Source organism: Halichoerus grypus, chromosome 1 (genome assembly GCF_964656455.1).
Source record: "Halichoerus grypus chromosome 1, mHalGry1.hap1.1, whole genome shotgun sequence".
Lineage (NCBI taxonomy): Eukaryota > Metazoa > Chordata > Mammalia > Carnivora > Phocidae > Halichoerus > Halichoerus grypus.
In genome coordinates, this window is record NC_135712.1 from 130,831,386 (window position 1) to 130,848,856 (window position 17,471).

At 37.8% G+C, this 17,471-nt stretch overlaps 1 protein-coding gene across 7 annotated transcripts in view; it reads right to left on the minus strand.

Moving 5' to 3' along the window:
* TBC1D5 (TBC1 domain family member 5) overlaps positions 1–16,658 on the minus strand; it is a 567,676-nt gene extending 551,018 nt beyond the window's left edge. For 3 of the 7 annotated variants that reach the window (XM_078072131.1, XM_078072109.1, XM_078072120.1), the window contains exon 1: positions 16,452–16,657. The gene's annotated coding sequence lies outside the window, so the exon portion shown is untranslated. Of the gene's footprint in view, positions 1–16,451 lie in introns of all 7 variants that reach the window. The other 4 variants (XM_078072142.1, XM_078072153.1, XM_078072157.1 and 1 more) reach the window with 3 other exon arrangements.
* Positions 16,659–17,471: the final 813 nt, after the last annotated feature.

Here is a 17,471-nt window from a genome sequence, read left to right on the forward strand (position 1 = left end):
CCGGTGGCGTTAAGTACATTCACAATGATACCACCATCACCATTATCCATTTTCAGAACTTTTGCATCATCCCAAATAGAAGCTCTGTACCAATTAAACAATAACTCCCTGCTCCCCCTCCCCCAGCCCCTGGTAAACTCTAATTTTTATAATAAGATTTTATAAACATATACAAAAGAAGTGAAAATAAAATCACCAACCCCTATAGACACATGACCCAGACTCAACAAATTACCAGATTTTGCTATAATGATTTACCTGTCCCAAACCTCCTGCCATTTTACCCCTACTTACTTAGAAAATATAAAAAACACAGATTCTTTCTTATATAACCACAATGTCATCATCACAGCTAACAATATTAACAAGAATTCCTCATTATCATCAAACTTTGAAATTTTATTAATATAATTAACCTAAAAATATTTGTTTTCACCAAACTTTTCATTGATCCTCTCAATACTGTAATGATTTCTGAATAATTTCATGTGTAACTTTAATAAAAGATAATTATGATTCAAGACCAAAAATACCACAATGTTTCAAATGAAAGCTTTCTGAGCAATTCTACAGAGAGACTATGGTTTTCCACTAAAAACACAGAATATTATTTAGTATCTCATAAATGGAATGTTTTCTTAGCAAAACACCACAAAAGCAACCTAGTGAAATCTGATACCATCATTATTTATTTTATATAAGCAATCATTACTAACTAGAAAAGCCTACATTTGTCTAGTGTTATTTTTTAATGGACTACTAGATGAACTTAAAAAAAAAAAACAAAAACCTAGATTACTTTTCTTTAACCTATTGGTGTTCTTAATAGTGTTGTAAAATGTGAAGATATGATTGTACCTACAAACCTCTTCAGTTCTGCAAAAAAGTCAAACTAGAGCACTGAAAAGATATATGAATAAATCCTGGCTTAAAAACTATAGTAACAATTTCTATTCCTATGAGGAATGACTTTGATTCACAGAGAGTCTGATATCATGAAAGAACACTCATTTTCAAAATTTAAAAGACTGGAAGAGATGAAAGACAAAACAGGGGCTCATTCAAATTTAACCTATAATTTTTCACATAGTACAACCACTAGTTAAAAAGAAATTATCAGCCTGTAGAATATAAACAACCAAAGCTCAAAATATGAACTACAAAGTCAAATGTAAACAAGAAAAAAAATATCTACATGAGTTTCATACAGTGTCTTCTCTAATCCTATGTATTTTTACTAATGCAAAATATATCAGCTTAGAAAGTATAATCTTAAGGTTCTTTAAAGTTTGTGATTACAAGGGATTACCTCCAAGATCAAAAGCAGCACTGGAGGAATACCAATATCACATGATCTAACTGCACAAAAATTTGCTGCTACTCAATTTCTGCATCACATGAGTGTCTAATATAAATCAAGAAAATTGAAACACTTACATGTTTAATAGGAAGCATTTGTGCTTCTATTTAAAGTTGTGTCACTATCTTTACCCAAATCATTTTCAAAGTATTTGACTGGCGATCCTAGAAGTTCTTGAAAGACAAGAAATGCCTAATTTGGTTTTAGTCATTGTCTTTTTAACTTGAATAAACTCAAAAGCTACAAATATAGCATATTACTATAACCAACATTCTAAAAATGTCAAGTTCCAAAAATAAAAACTCCTGAATTGTCTTCATTATGTAATTTTTAAAGTTTGCTATAAGGATGGTTTAAAAATGCTATCAGCTAATATGCTCTATGTAATTATCACTACTCAATGTCTAAATGTTGAATAAAGAGTAAAAAATAAGAAAATAATTTGCAAGGTGTACAAGTAATCCCACATCATAAAAGATTCTATATCACATCTTGACTACAAACTACAAAAAGAGGGAAAAAAAAGAGAAAGGAAAACCTAGGTCTAAATATTTTATAGAAGTCAGATTCTCAATTCAAATAGCAATAATTAGAGTGATCTGATGGCTCTTACTCTAAATTACTGGAGGCCAATGAATTTATTTAACTTCTGAAAAGTACAGTATAAAGTTTTAAGCACATTCTTTATAAACATTTTATGGACTGAATTACTAAAATATTCAGGTTTACCATAAATTAACTACCATCAAGAACTTCAACCTCAGGAGAGAGAAATATACATATATACACACATATACATACACATACACACACACACACACACACACACAGACTCAGATATAAATATATATTATGTGTATGAGTAGCAATCTTTTTAATTTTCTAAAGAAAGTCACTGATTTCATCTTGCCCTGTTACCTGCCATGAAGAATGTGAAGCTGCCTAATTTGTAGGCAGCATACACAACTGATCTGGTATGTATGCTGGTGCAAAATTAATCACCAAATCAGTAAGTGAAGCCACATTCTGACAATTTCTGAACTTCAAAAAATATTTATTATCATCAGTGTCCATGACTCTCCAACACTAAAAGTATGATTAACTCTTTTGTATCACTTGTACAGTAAACAATTTCAAATTCCTTGCCAGATTCAATTCACTCATCTGTGTTACTCATTAGTAACAATTAGTTGAGAACTCAGTAAGAGCCCCAGGACTGTACTTACAAACACTACTCTATTCCTCACTATACACCTGCAAAGTATCCCTATTTTACAAATGAGAAAACTAAGTATCAGAAGGTTTAAGTCACATCATCACGACTGAATTACTAAATGGCAAAACCAGATTCTAATCCAAGTCCATCTAACTAACTTTTAAGGTCTGTTTGCTCTTCCCACCACTGTAGACTCGCATTTATGCTAACCTTGTTCACGGGTTTTAAAAAAAAAAAATCTCCCACTCTTTTTTTTTCTCCAGAAATTTGTATTTAGGACTAGGAGAGGAGAATAAAGTCATTTACATGAATTATTTTTGCAAATATCAAGACACAATTTTCTCCAAATTCTTCTTGGTTTGACTTATATCATTTCAAATAGGAATATTAAAAATTGCATCACTGGTTCAGCAAGATTAAAGGCATGCATTAATTACCACAAAAGACTTCTTTCAACAATACTGAAGATTCTAAATAGATCAAAGATCCAAAAGTTGGAATATATTGGTAAAAGTATTGCCAAACAGTAGCTCTGTTTACCAAGTGTAAACATAACAACTTTCTAAGAATAGAACAACTAAGTGAAGCTCAAAATTGCTTAGTTATGTTAAAAGTCTTCATTCTAAATACTAGGATCAACCAGAAAAATAAATCTATACATTTTCTTCACAGAGACTATTTCCATCTGAAAATGTCATTATTCCACCCTTCTTCTTGAAAGTTATTTTCATTGGTTATAGAATACTATGTTGGCAACTTTTCCCCAGCACAATGAGATATTATCCCACTGTTTTCTGGCTTCCATTTCTGTCCTGAGCAGTCAGCTGTCAGTGTAACTGCTATAGCTACTTTAAAGGTAATCCATCTTTTGTTTTCTGCCAACTACTAAAATATTGTTTCTGGTGTTCTCCATGTTACTATGATGTGTCTAGATGTGTATTTAAAATTCTCAGAACTTCTTAAATTCGTGGACTGGTGTTTTTCTCAGCTCTGAAAAATGCTCAGCCATTCTCTCTTCAATCACTGCTTCCCTTCCTATTATTTCTCCCTTCTACAATTAGGAAACTAATAAAATACTGTTAGGTTTTCTCATTCTATGTCCTATATATTGTAATCTTTCTTTTCACCCATTTCTTTGTTTTTCTGTTATACATTCTCAACAATTTATGTCCAGTTCATTGGTTCTCTTTAGTTGTATTTAATCTACTGCTAACCACATCCACTGAGTTTTGTGGGTTTGTTGTTTTTTTTTTTTTTAAGATTTTACTTATCTCTTTGAGATAGAGAAAGAAAGAAAATGCACACAAGCAATGGGGTGGGGAGGAGCAGAGCAAGAGGGACAAGCAGACTCCACACTGAGCACAGAACCCAACATGGGGCACAATCTCACAACCCTGATCATGACTTGGGCCAAAATCAAAAATTGGATACTTACCTAACTCAGCCATCCAGGCATCCCTCTATTGAGTTTTTCATTGTAACTACTGTATTTTTTATTTCTATAAGTTTTGTTCAGGTCTTTTTCAAATCTCACAAGTTTCCTGTTGCCTGCAGATATGTTCCACCTTTTTATAAACATAATAAACAGTTGTTTTATCATCTCTGTCTGATAATTCCAAAATCTGAAGTTTTTGTGGGTTCATTTCTGTAAATTGTTTCTGCTGCTTCTTACTCATGGTACCTTGTTTCCTTGTTTGCTTGGCTATATTTTATTGTGAGATAATTCTTTGGAAAATTGTTTATGGGAATTTCCTAGGACCGAAGATAAAAATGTATGCAACCTGAGAGGACTTTCATTTGCTTCTGCCTGGCACCTAGAACCACCTTTAAATTCACAATCTGAGGTTCTTTCAGACCAGGTGACACTGAATTTGAGCTGCAAATCAAGGAGGAAGGCTTATGGTTATAACTCCTTAGGAACAGGTATTTTTTCAAGCCCAAAGCAAACATTTTTACAGCCTCCTGTGAGTAAGAACATGAGAAGGGTTTTAATCTTGGTTTAACCATACTCTATGACCATAGCTTTTTTGGAGTCCAGTTTTATAGGGAAGGAATATCCTATTAGACTCCCCTCCCTGAGCATATATGGGCTTTAATTTCTACACCCTGTGCTTTGTGAGACCCTCAAAACTAAAGTAAAAGTTCCCTAGAATGTGGCAAATATCCTCAGAGGAAAAGCAGTTTTAATATTCTGTTTACTTCTCAAAATTCCTGCTTTCATGTAGATTTTAACCTGGTAATTTCTCACTATCATGTCTGTTCCTAAGGAAAGAAAAAATTCTAGCATTTCTAAATCTTATCAGGGAATTACTTTATCTATATAATATAGCTGACCATATTACCTTGTTTTCAATTTTAATAGGTTTCATATTTTTATATTTCAATCACTAAAAGTTTTGTGGGTAAGTGTAACACTGATGTAACAATTACTCTTTATTAAGCTTGATTCACTGGTATAATCTAGGACAGAATTTTGCCAAATCCCAAAACTGATCAATTCCATTATATTATAAGACCATTAAGAGATGGATAAGAGGGCGCCTGGGTGGCTCAGTTGGTTAAGCGACTGCCTCCGGCTCAGGTCATGATCCTGGAGTCCTGGGATCGAGTCCCACATCGGGCTCCCAGCTCAGCGGCGAGCCTGCTTCTCCCTCTGACCTTCTCCCCTCTCATGCTGTTTCTCTCTCTCTCGCTCTCTAATACATAAATAAATAAAATCTTTAAAAAAAAAAAAAAAAAGAGATGGATAAGATTCTGAAATTCATTCCCTAAATAGACATCTGTATAACTGCTATGGAATTCATTAGTCTATTGATTTTTTTTCTCCACCAGCAACATGTGTAATGAAGCTACTGGAAGATTAGCCAAAGTGGTAAAAAGATGACAAATAAGGACCTGAGTTTAATCTTGTTTCTGCCAAGAAACAGAATAGTAAAGACAAAAACAAATATTGGAACTACATACAAATTTAAAAATTCTTCGTAAGAATTTTAAAAATGTATAAGCAAAATTAAAAGACAAATTGAAAATACCTGCAATATATGTATAATAGGCAAAGAGTTAAAATCTATAATATGCAAAGAGCTCTTGAAAATCAACAACAAAAACCCAAAAAGGCATTAAAAAAATAAGATAAAAGCAATCTATCAATCTGTGCCAAGACGTTAACCAAAAGCAATGATTTATAATAGTTTCCGGTAGCAAGTTATGGGCAAATATAATTTACACCCTGCACTAAAGTTAGGGTATAAATTAACACTATCTATTAGGCCGTTTGGCAATAAGAATCAAAATCTAAATCATGTATTTCCTTCATACAATAACCCCATTTCTTAAACACACACACACACACCACAATAACCCCATTTCTAGTAATATACTTGAGTAATAACATCACTGCATGAAGACTTACAAAAAACAAAAATTAAAAAACAACACAAAACTGATTAAAATTAGGAGTTTACATACACAATTAAAACTAAAAAATTCTGGAACTATGTGAATAACAGAAAAAATATATAGTAATTAAAAAGGGTAGGAATTGAAGTTACTTTTTAAAATTTCACTTTGTTTCGTTTGATTTTTTTTTTTTTAAAGATTTTATTTATTTATTTGACAGAGAGACACAGTGAGAGAGGGTACACAAGCAGAGGGAGTGGGAGAAGGAGAAGTAGGCTTCCCGCAGAGCAGGGAGCCCGATGCGGGGCTTGATCCCAGGACCCTGGGACCATGACCTGAGCCGAAGGCAGACGCTTAACAACTGAGCCACCCAGGCGCCCCGGATTTTTCTTTAATTAGTGATATACTATCATGATTCTTGGGAGGTTAAAAGTAAAGATAGGATTTAACTCATCCAACAATTTTTTTTTAAAGATTTTATTTATTTATTTGTCAGAGAGAGAGCGCGCAAGCGAGAGAGCACAAGCAGGGGGAGGAGGAGAGGCAGAGGTAGAAGCAGAATCCCCGCTGAGCCGGGAGCCCGATGTGGGACTCAATCCCAGGACCCTGGGATCATGGCCCCTGAGCCAAAGGCAAATGCTTAACCACCTGAGCCACCCAGGTGTCCCTCATCCAACAATTTTTGTAGTTTGATTTTTTGTTTGTTTTTTAGGTCTGTATAATAGATGAAACATAGTCACAAATTCTTTGTTACTTTCTTCATCAGGAGATGGAGTTTAATTCTCCTCCCATTGAATCTGGGCTATTTAACCAATAAAAGACAGCAGTTTTACCAATAACATATAGCAGAAGTAATGTTCATCAGATTCTCTGTTTCCACTTCCTACCTCTTAGAATGCTTGTTCTTGAGACATTCACGCTCAGAACCCACCACTCATACCCAGGCCACATGGAGAAGCCTCATGCAAGTGCTCTGGTCAACAGCCCTAATTTAGCTCCCAGACAGCAGCCAGCATCAACTGCCAGCCACGTGAGTGAGCCATGCTGGAAGTAGAAACTCTAACCTCCAGTGAGCCTACACCAAATGAAACAGAGATAAACTAACCCTACTGAATCCTATACAAATTATAAAGTCATGAGTAAATAAATATTACTGTTGTCTTAAGGTACTAAGTTTTGGAGTGGTTTATCACACAGCAGTTAATAACTGGAACAGTCTCTTATTTACTGCTATATATTCAGCACTTAAAACAGTACATTGTGTGGGACACCTACTTTTAATAGTTCACAGCTTCAGGAGTATAAGTAAAGATGGCATACATGGTTTTGGCATTCACAGAGCAGTCAAAAGTGGGACAGAGATCGTTAGGTAAAAAGACAATTATAATACATAATAAATGTTATGTTGTAGTACAGGGAGGGTATCTGGCCAAATAGGAAAGGACAACACAGACTTAGTGGTATAAGAAGATCCCTAGAGCAGTGACATTACAGCTAAGAACTCACAAGAGTTAGTAAAATCAAGAGACAGAAAGACTATTCCAGGCTTCAGGCAAGCAAAATCCTAAATAGTTCCAAAAACTCAAAAGATTTCAGTACTTTATAATGACATCATAGGGGAGGCAGAAGGAGACACAAGACTTTGCAATAAATGATGGAAAAGTACTGAAAGGTTTTAAGCTATAGAGTAAGAGAATCAGCTGAGAGCTTAGAAAGATCACCTGGCTCCAGGGACACCAGTCAGAAAACCCTACAGAGACAAAGGCAAGAGATGACGATCTAGAAATGATATACCAGAGTAGGAGTATTGGGCATAAAGACAATGGATTCAAGACTTAAAATCCATTGAGATTGATGCCGTTACATGAGGATTTGGGGAATAAAAGGGGTCTATCGGGGTTCTGGCTTCAACAATCAGAAAGAAGGTGGAGTCATCCACTGAGATAATTCACTTGGGAATGGGAATAGGTTTTGTAAGAGAAGATGGTAAATTCAGTTGCAGACTTTATGAACATGAGCTGTCTGTGGGCCATCAAAAGTGGAGTTATCCAACAAGCAATCAGATACACAGGTCTAAAGCTCACAGAAGAAATCAAGATTGGAGATCTAAACTACAGACTCTTCAGGACCTTTTTTTTTCTCTTTATAACATTAATCTCTCACTATCTCCCCAGCCTTCAGATATTACTCTACAATTCTCTCACAATTTGTCTTTATAGTCTCTTGCTCTCATTTTGTTAATGCTTCCAAAACAGTGGTTTTACATTATGAGGAAACTCAAGTTAATCAATGTTTTGCCACACCCTTTGCAAGGCAGGATGCGTGATGGCCCCTGGTGAGGGCATTATGCAGGTAGTTTTAGTGACAAAAAGAGGAAGGAAATTAGGGGTACTGATCAGGACTACTTTGCAGCCTTGGGGGAAAGCATCTGTACTCCTGATCCAAGTAGAAAGGAGGTAGTGGAGCTATTCTCTGAAAGAGAAAATGAAGTGTATCTGGAGAATAAATAGGAAGCCATAAAATCATTTAAAGGGCAAAGAAGTACAAAAGGATAACCAAAGAGTAGAAGGGGGGCAGAGAAAAAAGAGATACATCCAGGCACTTCCCCATCCCTACCTTTCCTTCTCCGTCCTATCTTCACTGCTTCCTGGTCTATCATTTCCCAATGGCTTCCATTACCCTCAGTTCTGACAATTACGTAATTTGGCTTGGAGAACTTTAAGTAGACCATAGCAAGGCCACAGCTCGAAAAAGAAAACTCACCATAAAAAGTAGAAAAATTATACTACCTGACCAGAGAAAGAAAATCATGATACCTGATACTGCAAATAAACAAACCCAATGTTGCACAGTTTGATCTCTGTAGTCTATCAGTATTCCCTTTTAATTTCTGCCCAATCACATAGAAAGAAATCTTCAAGCTCTAAGGAGATGAAAATGTAAAACCTCAGAATAATTACTTGGGCAGTGGAGCTAAACAGCCACAATTATAAAGGAAGCTGCAGGCACTTTAACTTAAAGTACCAGAGCGTTGTGTATTACCACGAGTATTTTGACATAAAAGGAGAATCACAAAACTTCTAAGCCAGAAGGGTCCTTAGAGATTATCAGTTCCGGCTGCTATAACAAAGTGCCATATACTGGAAGGCTTATAAACAACAGAAATTGATTTCTCGCAGTTCTGGGGGCTAAACTCTGAGATCAGGGTGCCAGCAAGGTCAAGTTCTGGTTGAAGGCCCTTGTCCAGGTTGGAAACTGCTGACTTCTCATTGTATCTTCACATGCCAGAGAGAGGAAGCAAACTCTCTCTTGACTCTCATAACAGCATTAATCCCATTCATGAGGGCTCCACCCTCATCACCTCGTCTAATCGTCTAATTGTAATTACTTCCCAAAAGTCTCACCACCTAATACCATCACATGGGAGAGTGAGGGAGCAGGGTTTCAACATACAAATTTTGGGGTGACACATTCAGTCCATAAGAGTGATCACTTGAAGTGGTTTTCCAAATATGTTTAAATCCTCCTGAGAACTGGGTATATTAATTCACAGTGACACCATATCAAAACATATTTCAAGTCAATGAAATTAAGAAAATCGTTCCAACACAGCTTCCATAAATGAAAATTAATCATGAAAAAAAAAAAACCTCTACAAAAATGGCTGGTTTCAGATGGTATGCTTATCTACTTGGAAAATGTAAGAGAATCAACTGAAAACCAGTTATAATAGATTCAGAAAGTGACTGATTACAAAATACACACACACACACACACACACACACACACACAAAATCAATGGCTCTTCTATTGACCAGCAATAGTCAGGTAGAAAAAATACACATACACACACACACATACACACACAGAAAAATCTCATTCCCACCAATAAAAAATAAAACACAGTGGGACTGAATAGAAGACAAAATGATAAAACTTCTGATATCCATAGAGAAAGAATAAATCATTCAGTAGTACAGAGAAACTAATCAAAAGCTTAAAAATTTAGTATCCTCTGCTTCACACTACACAACTAAACATGTTCTGGAATAATGTAAACTCATAATTAAACTGAAACTATAAAAATAGTTTAAAATATAAATTAATAGCTATATAAACAAAAGGTAGGAAAAGCCTACAAGACTCATAAAGGAAGAACAAGATTTAACTACAGAAATGTTAAAGTCTATAAGAAGGCAGAAGAGGAGGAGGTGTAAAGTCAAGTATGCCCAAATAAAGCCCAAATAAAATAAAGATGATAATACCCAATCACAGCAAGTACGGGGCCTCTCAGCTTTGTAGTTAAGGGTAAAGTGGACAATTTGGTCATGTGTTTCAAAACTGTTAAACATGGGCATATCTTTTAACCTACTAATAATTCCACTCACAACAATTTTTCCTAAGTAAATAATGCATAGGCACAAAGGAATATTAGCTACAATAATGTTCAGTGTAGTACTGCTTGTCATATAAGGATTGAAAGGAAGCTAGGTGTCCAAGAATGGAGGACTACTAATAGTACCTTCATACAATGAAACAGTCATAGAGCCACTAAGAAGTGTGTGGGAGAGTAACATCATTAGTAATATAAAATATTAAATGAAAAACAAACACAAGTAACAAAATAGCATAAATCCACTTTTAGTTTAAAAAACAGCTGTATCTGCACATACATGTTTATCCATATAGATCTACAATACAAATACACACACACAACACAGGTAAAAAGGTTAAAATTAACTCCTGAACTATTAAGAGTAACAAAGATTGGAGAGGGGAGACAATTTATCCCAAGCCTCCCTATGCTATACATATCTACCTATCAAAACGAGCATTCTTACTACAAGACTCCTGGACTTCATGAAGAAAAAGAAGTCTAGTTTAATCAATGCAGTAGACAGAGAAACGTGGTACCATGTAGCCATCTCCTATCAACTCCACCTTTTCCCAACCCCCACCAAGGATCCAGGGCAATCAATCCACCATCTCACCCCAGGGTTGCAAGAGATGTAATGTTAGTAATTTTTCTTGGATTCCTACAAGGTATCTACTGGAATACCTCCAAAGGTACATATTCTGGGAAACCTAAAGGGGTCAATTCTGATCCCCACTAATTACCAGCAAACAGAATACACCCATCTACAGCCAGGACCTGTAACTTAGGCTCAGTCTTCTTGCAGTGCTAGACCACTCCAACTCCATCAGACGGCAGGTGCATCTCATCTCCCCTAAGGTGGTTATATGAGAAGTGGGGGCTTACTTCTCACTGATTAATTATTCTGAAGATCCATTATTTAGAAGTAGAGACCCAAATTGCTTTTAGTTCAACCTTTTTATCTTACTTAGATGTTCAGTAACAGTAAGAAATCTTCGTTGCTAACCAACATTTGCAACTTGGTTTTCTAAACTAGTACTTGCAGTACAAATCTGACTTTTCTTTTAGCCTCTCTCAAGACAATATAACCCCCTAAGAGAACTGAAGAAATTCCCAATAGTGCAGACCATTATTTTTGATCATTTGTTTTTATAACATTTTCACAACAGGCATTACCTTTTGTAATAAAAAATTTTTAAAAAAATTTCTAATGGCAGGCTATCATACTGTAATTATCCAACCTAAGATATTTATGCACAGCAACATTTTCTTTAGATATACCATAACTAGTCTGTCATAAGTTATCATACAAAATTAAATCCAATCATTTTTTTTAAAGATTTTATTTATTCATTTGAGACACAGAGATACAGAGAGAGAGAGAGCATGAGCGGGGGGGAGACAGAGGGAGAGGGAGAAGCAGGCTCCCTGCTGAGCCAGGAGCCCGACGTGGGGCTCGATCCCAGGACCCTGGAATCATGACCCGAGCCGAAGGCAGACGCTTAACCATCTGAGCCACCCAGGCACCCCTAAATCCAATCATTTTATAAAAAGTAAACCATTCTTCTAAATGTAGACTTCATGATCCATAAAAAAGTAAATGTAAGCATTCTTGTCAACACGAATTTATAAAAATTTGTCAACATCTATAATGCCTATTTCAAATCTCTTAAGTCTATTTTGTCTCAAAAAAGTAATCCAATAATCACCTTCCCTAGGCAACTGAGTTAAGAAAAATAATAAATCTGCAATTACTAAATATTTTCATGGAGTCAGTCAGAGACACCACATGTAGCACAAAACAATGACTGAATGATATTATCTTTAGATGTTTTTCATCCAAACTAGTGGACATTTAATGAGCATCTACTGCATGCCAGGTTCCATGACAGGTGCTAAAAATAGAAAATGTTAACACACAAATCCTACACTCCAGTTCTTTTTCTAATCAAAGAGACAGGTACTATGATAAATTATAAAATATATATACAGAGAGAGATCCCAACCCCTCATGTCCAATTCCAAAAATCAAAAAAACTCTGAAAACTAAAATTGTTTTCTAAGCTGTCAACAAAACACAGCCTAAACTAACATGAGGCTTTTTATGGTCTTTTTTATTCTACTTAGTGTGAACATGTATAAATTTGCTGGGAAATTAATGTGTACAACTATGGGGTGATTGTTGCTATCCACAGGAGGTTTCATGATATATAGCATATGCACCATATTAATTTTCTAAATTCCAAAAATTTTACTTCTGAGACACATATGCCACCGTGGGTTTTAGATAAGGGGCTGCAGATCAGGTCTGGAGTATGCAAGGACAGATGGATTATTTCAAGGAGCAAAGGAGTCTGCTGAGGGAGGTAAAAGTTATAGTCAGAAAAACCTTCAGAAATAAGGTTACCTTGTTCTAGGCTTCACAACACTACACTAGAAAATTTTAAACCAATCCTTTCATACCACCACCAAAACCATCTTTTATTATTTCTACAGCCTTCCTTCCTTGTTTTGAAACATCTGAACAGCCAAACCATATTTATTCATATTTAATTCCCTAAAGGGATAAGAGCATTACTATACCAATTTTGTATTTAATCCAAAAAGTACAAACTTTGTTTTGCTGGCCAATACAGCTTCATACCAAATAAATGTACAATTCCCATTAAGTTCATTCAAATACAGTCAGTCTTGATTATGTGGCTATGATCAGCCACACTGTAGATTATCCATAGTAAAACACAGTACCTAACACTTACATAGTAAAACAGTACCTAACACGCATTGCGTCAGACACCAAGCATTACATATGTATATATACTATACTTATACATATATACACACACATATATACTCATTTAATCCTCAAAACAATTTTCTGAGGTACTTATTACTATTATCCTCACTTTAAAGTTGAGAAAAGTGAGGCACTATGAGGCTAAGTAACTGACCAGCATAACATTACAACAGACATCAAAACAGAGTATGAACTTTGAGAAAACATTTACAACAGGGATTTATTGTTATACTGACTTACTTCCCAAATTATTATCCCAGTTAATGAAGAATTAATGATACTGGAATCAGCCCATAGGCCCTCTCCTCTCACTTCCCCTCCCACAACTGCCCACAGCCACAAAATCTCATTTCTTAAGTTCCACTACACACACTGTAACATTAATGCCATTCTAATCATCTGTCCACGTTAAGAGAACAGTCTTAGACCAAGTGTATAAGCACAGTCCTCAGACTGGTGCTGATATAAAAGCGGTCAGAGACAAAACAACACTGAAGTTGTCCTTATTACTTTTCCAGTGTTAAAATATGATAACAATGACTCATGCTTAGATTGTTATTGCCCTTACTGGCCAAATAAAAAGTCAGTGACCCATCAATCCCCCCCAAAAAATCCTAAATGTCAGGATAACAAATACAGGATAAATCTACTATGTATGCGTAGAGGGGGAAAGGGGATGGAAGGTGGAAGAGAAGCACAGGCAAAAAAATGAAGAACGAAAACTTGCAGGGTCAAAAGGAAGCAGACACTACTTTCACATTTAACACTGACTTACAGACTTGAAAGAGAATGGTCTGGCCGACAGGTGCAAACAAAATAAAGCTTTGCAAATTTCAATATCTTATTCAGAAAAGACGACAAGCATTGAGGCAAGTTTTCATTATACGATGGGGGAAATTTTTTTAAAAGATGACAAGTTTGGATTTTAAAATGAAAGAAAAGCTCGTAATTTTCAACAATACTAGGGAAAGGGGATTTTAAAATGTATCATTAATTAATTTTCTTCCATAAAAGCTACATTCAGAAGATTGTTAAAGCATGGCCTGTAGAGTCAGCCAGCCAGAGTGCCAGCTCTGTGCTAGCATAGGACTTTTACCCTCTCTCTGCTTCAGTTTCCTTAAAGATTGTTGTGAGCATCACATGAGTTAAGACACATAAAGTGCTTAGAACAGGGTCTGGCACTTCGTGCTTCAAAAGCACTGTCATATATACTATTTAAGAACATGAAAAAACAATGATAAAGGAACAGAATGAAGACTATAACAATTACAGTGCTAAAAATAATTGATGTTACACTTCAATAAAGTTTTTAAAAAGTTAGGTACAACCATTTTTATAGACATAAAGTATGAGGTTAAGTATGACACTTTTCAATTTACATTTTCTTAATTAGATTAGGAAAAAACCTGAATCCATGTAGGATAACCTCAGCAGGTGGAGACCCTAAATTCTTGACAAGTTTGCTTCCAAGGCTCAGGAATGCATTGCTCAACTGAGGCTGCATCTGAGAGAAAAAGCAAACACTCAATACTGTCACCAATAAAAGAAAATTTCATCCCAGCAATGGATTCAGAGACACAGGATTCATAGTCTGTAAGTTGATAAAACCCAACTACCCATAGCTGAGTCCTTCAGCTAGAAATACACCAAGCTTCCATGGAAAATTCACAGGCCAGGTGATGTATGCACCGCAGCATGCACACCTGGTACCTGCACTCCTCCAGTTGGGGCAACTCACCCCAATACTACTATCCCCTTCCCTGGTATCCCTACATAGCCTGTTCACTCTTCATAAAGTATCACCCTAAGGGGAACTTTCTCAGTTCATCCTGTCTTTTCCCCCTTCTCTCAAAACCACCTCTACACTCAGGATGAATTAAGGCTCTTATTCACTGACACCTCATTTTATTTCTTAGCACACACATTATCCACATCCTTGCTACTCAAGAATTGTTCCTTGTCCAGCAGCACCTAGGAGCTTTTAAGAAATGCAGAATATCAAAATGCATCACAGATCTACTAAATCAGAATTTGCATTTTTAAACCAGAGCCCCAAGGGATTCCTATGCACATTAAAGTTTGAGAAGTGCTTTGACTCTATCGCAGATAGTTGTAAAAATTTTAAATGCTCAAGTTTACATTTGAATTTAGCGATATAGTATGAAAATTCCAAGATGTGTAATCAGAAAAGCTCATTAAGAAAAATGACCAACATAAAATGAATTTAAGTGTTCAAAGGTTTATTTTCAACAATGCCTACATTTACTACTTCCTGCTTTAAGTCAGTATTTTGTGCAAGAGCACACTAATAATATACAGTTTCCCTGTACTATATTTTGTTGTACAAAGAGTACAAATAATGACTGGTTCTAGAAATCTCCACGCAATCAGGCCCAAAGCTGTGCAACCTGTACGCTACAAGCTCGGGATTTAGTCCAATTCGGAGTTGACAAATAGAACTCATTCCCGAAAACTATTATTCAGGAAAAAATCTTTAGGATGTGAACTTTAAATCATATTCCTGAAACTAAAACTAGTTAATGGCTGGTATTGAACAAACTCTAGGTCATTTGTAGAATCAAAAATTGTTTAGGAGGTTTGTGTTCGTTTTTCCAGGAAAAGCAGGGAAGAGGGGGAATCAACTTTCACAAAGTTTTTCTCATCCTTAAAGGCCTCAACTTGCATGTTCTTACAGGTGAATAAACAAGTCGTACTAAAACAGGGCCACGTTTCTCTCCTCAAAGCTGAAAGGCTTCTCTAGTCTAAAGGCTGCATTTTAAAAGGTTTGGAGATTCCGGGCCCGTTTCGCTTCCGGCCTCCGAAGGAAGCGTGCTGCCCAGGGCTGATATGAACAGGGAAATTTACCAAGTAGGAAGTTGAGCCACAGTCCAACCACCAGGCTCTACCCTCTTGCAGCAGTTGGCCTTGCAGCCTATACCCCAACCTCCCGAGGCAGGGAAGGCAGGCGGACTGGGGGGAAGCAGCCCCCTCGCCCTACCCGCCCTGCAGCTAGAGGAGCCTCCCTCCCGCCACCCAGCCCCCACGATGATCCGGGAAGCGCACAAACGGGGGCGCTGCGACTACCCGTTCGCGGCGACAGCAGCAACAGCAGCAGCACCCTCAGGCCCTCCCGTGAGGCGGCGGCAGCTGCAGCAGCGGCGCTGGGGGAGGCGGGAGTGGTCCTGAGAGGCAGAGCGGGAGGCCGGGGCGGGAGCGACTGCATGTGGGGCTGCACTGGAGGGAGGCGGAGGCGCTCAGGGGGCTCGGCTTTTTTACGATTATCATCATCAGCATCTTGTTTTACCTGTGGCGCAGAAGTGCTCCCCAGCTCCTATTCCCTGAATCCTCCTCCTCCCCTCCTCTTTCTCTCTCTCTCCCTCAGTCTCTGCCAGGCGCTCGTGGAACCGGCCGGGCCCGGCCCGACCAGAAAGAGAACAGGGCGGGAGGGGGCGGCGGCGGCGGTGACCAGCGACCACGTGACCACGCTCGCGCCGTAACGGCGGCCGCCTCCTGCCGCGCGCCCTCCCCGCGCTCCACCTCTAATAACCCCGCGGCTCGAACGCCCAGGACGCTCGTGCGCAGGCGCGCGCCCGGCCTGGAGGCTGCGCGACCGCGCAGCACGCTCGCTCTCGGGGCCCAGTCTGTGGGGCCATGCGAGGCGCGACGTGGGGAGTGAGTCGCAGGCCAAACCCTCTGCTGAGCCGGCCGACTACCAGGGCGCATGCGCGGGAGGGCTCTGTCCACCCCCCACCCCCCAAACTTTCTCTTTATTCTCTCTCATGCCCCCAGCAGCACGCAGCTGTAGCCTTAGGAACCTGCCACCTGGACTTCACCACTCACACCCACCACCACCTTCCCAGGGTGAGACTGAGAGTAAGAGAGATGTCAGCCTCTGAGAAACTCCTAATAGGCTGGTCCTCCTGCCTCAGAATTTACATTTCCTAGTTGCGTGTAAATGGCCTTCCGTTGGACGTTTTTCCACAGCTGAGTAGACTCCTATTCATGCTTCAGGACCCAGCCAGTCACTTACTCTGAAGCATACTCTGCTTTGGGGAAGTCATTAACATTTTGTGGAGATCTACTTTGTTATAACCTATATAAATCTTTTTTTTTTTTTTTTTTTTTTTTTTTACAAATCACAATACTAGGCTCGGATTTTATCTCTGCTCGTAAAACCTAGGACAGTATGTGTCTTCAGCATTGTGGTATCTCAGTAAAATTCTGATGACTGTCAGAACACAGGCAATGCCTAAACTCTGTCTTTGTCCTCCACCTCTACTTATGATTTAAAATTCCCTTTACCCTAGCACACGGAATGCTGGTG